The sequence below is a fragment of the Carassius auratus genome, chromosome 16 (genome assembly GCF_003368295.1).
Source record: "Carassius auratus strain Wakin chromosome 16, ASM336829v1, whole genome shotgun sequence".
Classification (NCBI taxonomy): domain Eukaryota; kingdom Metazoa; phylum Chordata; class Actinopteri; order Cypriniformes; family Cyprinidae; genus Carassius; species Carassius auratus.
Window position 1 is genome coordinate 6,317,530 of NC_039258.1, and position 7,627 is coordinate 6,325,156.

The 7,627-nt window shown below is 39.0% G+C and overlaps 1 pseudogene; it reads right to left on the reverse strand.

Moving 5' to 3' along the window:
* Positions 1 to 3,427: 3,427 nt before the first annotated feature.
* Positions 3,428 to 7,627, reverse strand: part of LOC113115926 (G1/S-specific cyclin-E2-like) — a 5,389-nt pseudogene continuing 1,189 nt past the window's right edge.

Here is a 7,627-nt window from a genome sequence, read left to right on the forward strand (position 1 = left end):
GTCCAGGCTGGACTATTGCAATGCCCTCTTGGCAGATCTTCCAACCAGTTCTATCAAACCTTTACAATTAATCCAGAATACGGCAGCAAGATTAATTTTTAATGAGCTGAAAATAATACATATCACACCTCTGTTTATCAATTTGCACCTGCACTCCTCGAAAAAAATTCAAGGCATTGATGTTTGCCTGAAAAACCACCACTGGCTCTGCACCCCTTTACCTAAATGTATTACTTCAGACTTATGTGCCCTCTAGAAGCTTGTGTTCTGCAAGTGAACGTCGCTTGATTGTGCCATCCCAAAGAAGCACAAAGTCACTTTTACGGACTTTTAAATTAAATGTTCCCTTCTGGTGGAATGATCTGCCCAACTCAATCCGAGCAGCTGAGTCCTTAGCCATCTTCAAGAATCGCCTTAAAACCCATCTCTTCCGTCTTTATTTGACCCTCTAACTTTAGCACTCACTATTATTCTAAGACCTCTAAGACTAGTTTGCTCTATTCTTTTTCTATTCTATCTGTTTTCTTTTTATTTATTATATTATTTAAAAGCCCTTGCTATGTGTACTGTGTTTATGCTAACCGAGACTTGTCATAGCACCTAGATATCATTGCTCTTTTTGTTGTTTTGTTTGCTTCCATTGTCCTCATTTGTAAGTCACTTTTGATAAGAGTGTCTGCTAAATGACTAAATGTAAATGTATATATATATATATATATACAGTATTGTTCAAAATAATAGCAGTACAATGTGACTAACCAGAATAATCAAGGTTTTTAGTATATTTTTTATTGCTACGTGGCAAACAAGTTACCAGTAGGTTCAGTAGATTGTCAGAAAACAAACAAGACCCAGCATTCATGATATGCACGCTCTTAAGGCTGTGCAATTGAGCAATTAGTTGAAAGGGGTGTGTTCAAAAAAATAGCAGTGTCTACCTTTGACTGTACAAACTCAAAACTATTTTGTACAAACATTTTTTTTTTCTGGGATTTAGCAATCCTGTGAATCACTAAACTAATATTTAGTTGTATGACCACAGTTTTTTAAAACTGCTTGACATCTGTGTGGCATGGAGTCAACCAACTTGTGGCACCTCTCAGCTGTTATTCCACTCCATGATTCTTTAACAACATTCCACAATTCATTCACATTTCTTGGTTTTGCTTCAGAAACAGCATTTTTGATATCACCCCACAAGTTCTCAATTGGATTAAGGTCTGGAGATTGGGCTGGCCACTCCATAACATTAATTTTGTTGGTTTGGAACCAAGACTTTGCCCGTTTACTAGTGTGTTTTGGGTCATTGTCTTGTTGAAACAACCATTTCAAGGGCATGTCCTCTTCAGCATAGGGCAACATGACCTCTTCAAGTATTTTAACATATGCAAACTGATCCATGATCCCTGGTATGCGATAAATAGGCCCAACACCATAGTAGGAGAAACATGCCCATATCATGATGCTTGCACCTCCATGCTTCACTGTCTTCACTGTGTACTGTGGCTTGAATTCAGAGTTTGGGGGTCGTCTCACAAACTGCCTGTGGCCCTTGGACCCAAAAAGAACAATTTTACTCTCATCAGTCCACAAAATGTTCCTCCATTTCTCTTTAGGCCAGTTGATGTGTTCTTTGGCAAATTGTAACCTCTTCTGCACATGCCTTTTTTTTAACAGAGGGACTTTGCGGGGGATTCTTGAAAATAGATTAGCTTCACACAGACGTCTTCTAACTGTCACAGTACTTACAGGTAACTCCAGACTGTCTTTGATCATCCTGGAGGTGATCATTGGCTGAGCCTTTGCCATTCTGGTTATTCTTCTATCCATTTTGATGGTTGTCTTCCGTTTTCTTCCACGTCTCTCTGGTTTTGCTCTCCATTTTAAGGCATTGGAGATCATTTTAGCTGAACAGCCTATCATTTTTTGCACCTCTTTATAGGTCTTCCCCTCTCTAATCAACTTTTTAATCAAAGTACGCTGTTCTTCTGAACAATGTCTTGAACGACCCATTTTCCTCAGCTTTCAAATGCATGTTCAACAAGTGTTGGCTTCATCCTTAAATAGGGGCCACCTGATTTACACCTGTTTCTTCACAAAATTGATGACCTCAGTGATTGAATGCCACACTGCTATTTTTTTGAACACACCCCTTTCAACTAATTCAACTAATTGCCCAATTGCACAGCCTTAAGAGCGTGCATATCATGAATGCTGGGTCTCATTTGTTTTCTGAGAATCTACTGAACCTACTGGTAACTTGTTTGCCACGTAGCAATAAAAAAATATACGAAAAACCTTGATTATTCTGGTTAGTCACATTGTACTGCTATTATTTTGAACAATACTGTATATATATATATATATATATATATATATATATATATATATATATATATCTGTCTAAAAGTTCTCCAATCCATCATAATGCAGTGGAATGTGGGACACATCATTAAATGTAAAAGCATGTTTGGAGTGGGTTCTTTGTCTCAGAGGTTCTTGCAGGGGGTTGGGAGTTCAGGGGTACGAAGCCCACTGAGGAGGGGGCACTCGTCCCAGAACTACACAATAACTCCCACAACAAAAGCATTGTAAGAAGAGTTCATGTCTTCAGCGCCAGCCACATGTCTGGCAGACACCTCTTCATACAGACCAGCTGACCACTGCAAAAACAAGCATCCTCTTTGCTGGAGGATCTATATGTACCAACATGGAAAAAGGCCATTACACAACTTTAATACAAGAAAAAAACTTAGAGCTCTAATAATACCCAGTGGCTTCTGCAAAGAGCTGCTGTAAGAGTTTCCTGTTAAAAACTCTCCACACACTGTATCAAAGGGTGTTTGTCTTCATTGTCTTTCCTCTCTCAGTTAGTCTGGGTGTGAGGACAGCAACAACTTCTTGGGAGACTCAGACATAACAAGGACACCTCAACACCCTCATTAGGACAATTTGCAATTCAGATCGGTCTTAGTTCTTTTCCTTTGTCACTCCACCAAAAGGTACATCACCGCCTCCTCCATCACTCGCATGCAACAGAATGACAATGGCTTGACATTAGACCAGCAATGATTGACATTTGTCTAGATTAACGTTCAATTATTAGTGTATGTAAAACTGCAAGTTTCAAGTCTGATGACAGTAAAAAAAAAATTCTTATTTGAAAGAAAAAATGCTGTTCTTTTTAATGTAATATTTAAAGTATCCGTGTTTGAACGAGCCGTTTTTTTGGGAGGGGCAGTTTTAACTTTTTTATAGAATTTCTCTTTGGATTTGACTTTAGTCTTTGCAGATCTTCTTGCTCCAAGTGCTTGTATCACTCCAAAGAAAAAGGAGAAATTGAAAGCACATAAGACTTTAAAATGACTTCTGCAGGATCGCGTGACAGTTAATACTGGAGTTGGGCTTTGACCATGACAAAAATACACAGAGGACTCATTTTACTTTTAATACCTTCACATTGGAAATTACACATTACAGTCTTGAAATTATTATTTGTACACATATACATCTTCTGTACAATTCATAGTACATTTTTACACTGTTCTCAAATCAACAATGAAGCTAACATGACTGGCTCAAGCCCAGGTCAAATTTTATTCAAGCTATGCTACAAACAAAAGGCATTAAATTCATAAATAGCAAGCACCTCAAATTATTAAATATGCCTTTGGCATTGAGGAACAAAATTGCAATTCAAATATTAAAACTGAAAATCTATCGATTTGAAATAAATATGCACTTGGCTTAAATTCAGTTTGGTAAATTCACTTCTGAGGGGTGAAAACAGTCAAGTCTTACAGGAGTATCTTGAGAATTAAAACAAGGGAATGATGTTCACAAGGACCTGAAGGTTTCAGAAAATAGGCCAATAAGCGATTCTGCTGGCTGTACAGGCTCGTCCTGTTTAACAAGCAGTTAGCACCACTGGGTTAACACATTCACGCCAAAATTCAGAACATACGTTTCACATCACACACACACACTCACAATAAAATTAAATTGTATTTACATAACATAAAATGGTAACATATGATCCATGAAGCAGCAGCAGCATCTGTGCAGACTTCTGAACTGGCAACATAGCCAGAAGCTCTTAAGCAGGTTCAGCTTTATGATCATTAAAGTTTCATTTCTAGCTTCAGAAAATGTATATTAATCCATTCTTCGATGGAAGGCACTTCTGAGTGCTTCAAATACTGCTCTGGGAAACCAAACTCGGGTTCTCCATCAATTTCAATTAGCAGGTTTCTCAGTGCTTTTAGGAGGGGTCAGTATTCCAGCTACAGCCAATGGAGACATCCGGTCCAAGCTGTCCTGCTGCCGATCATGTGCTTCACTCTGAAAACACACGCACACAAAAAAAGAATGTAAAAACCTGTTCAATCGTAAATAAAACTGAGGAGACTATGAAAAAGAGAACTCACCAGCATGGCCAGATAGTCCACGTGGGTCTGTATGTTGTGTCGGCCTTCTGCCGCCACCTTTTTGAAGTCCTTCAGCTGTGGTCTGGGCCATTCACGTACCGCTCGTGCAAATGGGTTCATCCACCGCACACAGCTTGATATGCTGTCCCATGTGAGCCCTGGTAAGGAAGAAAAAGAAAATATTTAGCACAAATCAAATCAACTGATTCAAAACTTTGGCATAAAAAAAAAAATAATAGCCCTCATAGCCCAGGTATCTGTTATTGTTCTAGGCATAAACTCGCTTCATGTTGAAAAAAAAAAAATGCTATCTTCATTTTGCATCTCAAGAGAATTTCTCTTGATTTAAGTGAAGTGACATTCAGCCAAGTAAGGTGACCCATACTCAGAATTTGTGCTCTGCATTTAACCCATCCAAAGTGCACACACACAGAACAGTGAACACACACACACACACACTGTGAACACACACCCGGAGCAGTGGGCAGCCATTTATGCTGCGGCGCCCGGGGAGCAGTTGGGGGTTCGATGCCTTGCTCAGGGGCACCTAAGTCGTGGTATTGAAGGTGGAGAGAGAACTGTACATGCACTCCCCCCACCCACAATTCCTGCCGGCCCGAGACTCGAACTCACAACCCTTAGATTGCGAGTCCAACTCTCTAAACATCAGAGATTTATGATTAGATATTTAAAAAGGAAATCAAAACAAAAATACTGTGGAAGAGGTTCATTCTTCACAGTGCACATAACATTTAATGCCATAAGTTCATGAACTGAAAACCTTTTAAGGCCTTAATTTGTAGAAGAGCATACTTTTAATGACCTTTTTAAGAGCTGCAGAAACCCTGAAAATCCTCAAAGGATATCCATGACCAGAAAGCTCACCTGATACTTTATGGACCGTTTCAAAAGAAGTAAAGTGACAAAACGCAGCAGCAGCGAGGACTCCATACTGGTAATCCAAACAATTCATGTCCAGAATGCAAAGATCCAACAACTGCAGAGAAGATTCAAGAGTCAGAAGGGGCATCAAGATAACAAAACAGCTGTATCCAGCTTTACGTTTAAGGAGCTGAAGCCTCACCTGAGTGATCTGGATGTAGGTTTCCTGCGAGAACTGAGGAATGAGGAAATTAGCATCGTCCTTCGAAGAGTCCACTTGGGAGTAGAGCTTCAACCATGAGATGACGGTCTCAGGACAGAGCTCCCACTTCAACGCCTTCAGTATCACAAGCTCTTTAGCCAGAATCTCCTCCTCGTTGCAGGCCCCGTCCGTCACGTAAGCAAACTCCTGGAGCTTTGGCGGGTAAATCTCCTGTCAAACAGAGATACATTTTATGAGAAAAGTGGCACCATGGACTTCTGATGACTTGTATTGTCATTAACAAATCTTACAGTAAACCCCCGCAGTTCTGCAAAACAGATTGCAGCTGATGTCAAAGTTTAAGTACCTCGATCTTTGAGGCGATGAAGAGTGATGTTATGCCGATGAGCTGCAGCTGATCTTTGCCGATGTCTTTTTGAGTGAGCATGAAGCGATCAAAGATGTCCTGAGACAAGTAAAATGTTTCCCGGTGGAGAGTATAAACTTCACTGACCTGAGTAAAAAACAATTAGTATCAGATTAAACACACAAACAATCAGATGACAAGAACAAAAATACTTATTTAAAAAAAAAAAAAGACAAACATACCTCCATGAGCCAGTCGAGCAGAATGGACCTCATTTTGGGCTGCAGGGTTGGATGCTGCTGGATGAAGCCCTTGTCGTGTACATACTTCAGCTCCTTGTTTAGCATCTTTATCCACACATCATCTGAACTGGCCCAGCTGACAGGACAACAGCAAATTAGTACTGAACGATATTAAACACTCAACGAAACATGTTCATAGATGAATTATGCTTGCATATTGCAAGATGCTGGTGATAAAAATCTGTCAAAACTAGCATTACATAACACAGGAAGTGTTTGAAGTGGTTGCAATAAATTAAGCCAAGTTGTTTTCACTATGAGTCTGGATTGTGCCCTATTCGGACGGGACTAGTTTTCTAAACTACGTTTGAGTTTCGATTCTTTTCATCTGATGTCGGCGATATTCATGTATTAATTCAGACAGGACTAACATCTCCGTGGTTATTAGAGAGGTGGGAGGGTCTTTTTTGTACATCTGGGCATCACAGACATTGAGTTTAGTCATTCACATTGATTACCATTAGTTTAAATCACACAAATACCATGGTGAAGCTAAATGGCTATTAACGCAAAACCATGTTAATGTGTGGTTACATAAGTTTAACTAATTGTAGTAAACTTACGTTTAATTTTCATAAAGGTACATATGTAATTAAAACATTATGTAATTGAGTGCAGAAACGAGAGAGTAATCTTACCTGGCGCTGATATTACAATATCTTAACAGTTTACGTGATCTGGCTCTTGATTTTATTATTTTTTTATTATTTGTATTTCTTTGCCAGGAGGCAAATATATCAAACACGCATGCGGTAAGAGCATCTACGGTAATTCACGTTGGCCAAAACACACAATATATATTGAGGCACTCACAGACATTTGTATTTGAACAGGATCAGTTTTCTCAGAGGATCACAGAGTTTGATTAAAAACAGTAGGTGATTTGCTCTGGAATTATTACAGAGGTTGTGTGAGAAAAACACAAACGGGGCAGATTCAGATTAAAATCACTAATTACATCTGTGAAACAGATTTCTCGAACGACCCCCTGTAAAACTAGTCCCATCCGAATAGGGCTTTAATTTAATCAAAAGAAACAAACAAAAAAAGTAATAATGTGGATTGTTTCATTGAGCATTATTTGTAAGAGACTTTGATTTAATAGCATTTCTTCTTTTCAAAGGAAGAGACGCTGTGATCATGTGTTACCTGAGGCATGGCAGCGGAGAGGGTTTCACAAAGAGGTTCTTGAATCTGAAGCGCTTGAAACCAGAAAGATTACTGGTCTCCTGATGAACCTCTTTCTGAGGAGTCTCGATTTACACACTGGGACTAATATCTCCTTCAAAACGCCGGTTCTAGAAAAAGAAAACAGATTTAGATTTAATGAATAGGACCTAGCCAACTAAATATAGATTAGGCATGAATAAAAAAAAGATTTAGATTACTCAGTATGCGTTTCTTTTTAGAAATCCTTGTTTAGTGTACATAATATATGGTTTACATT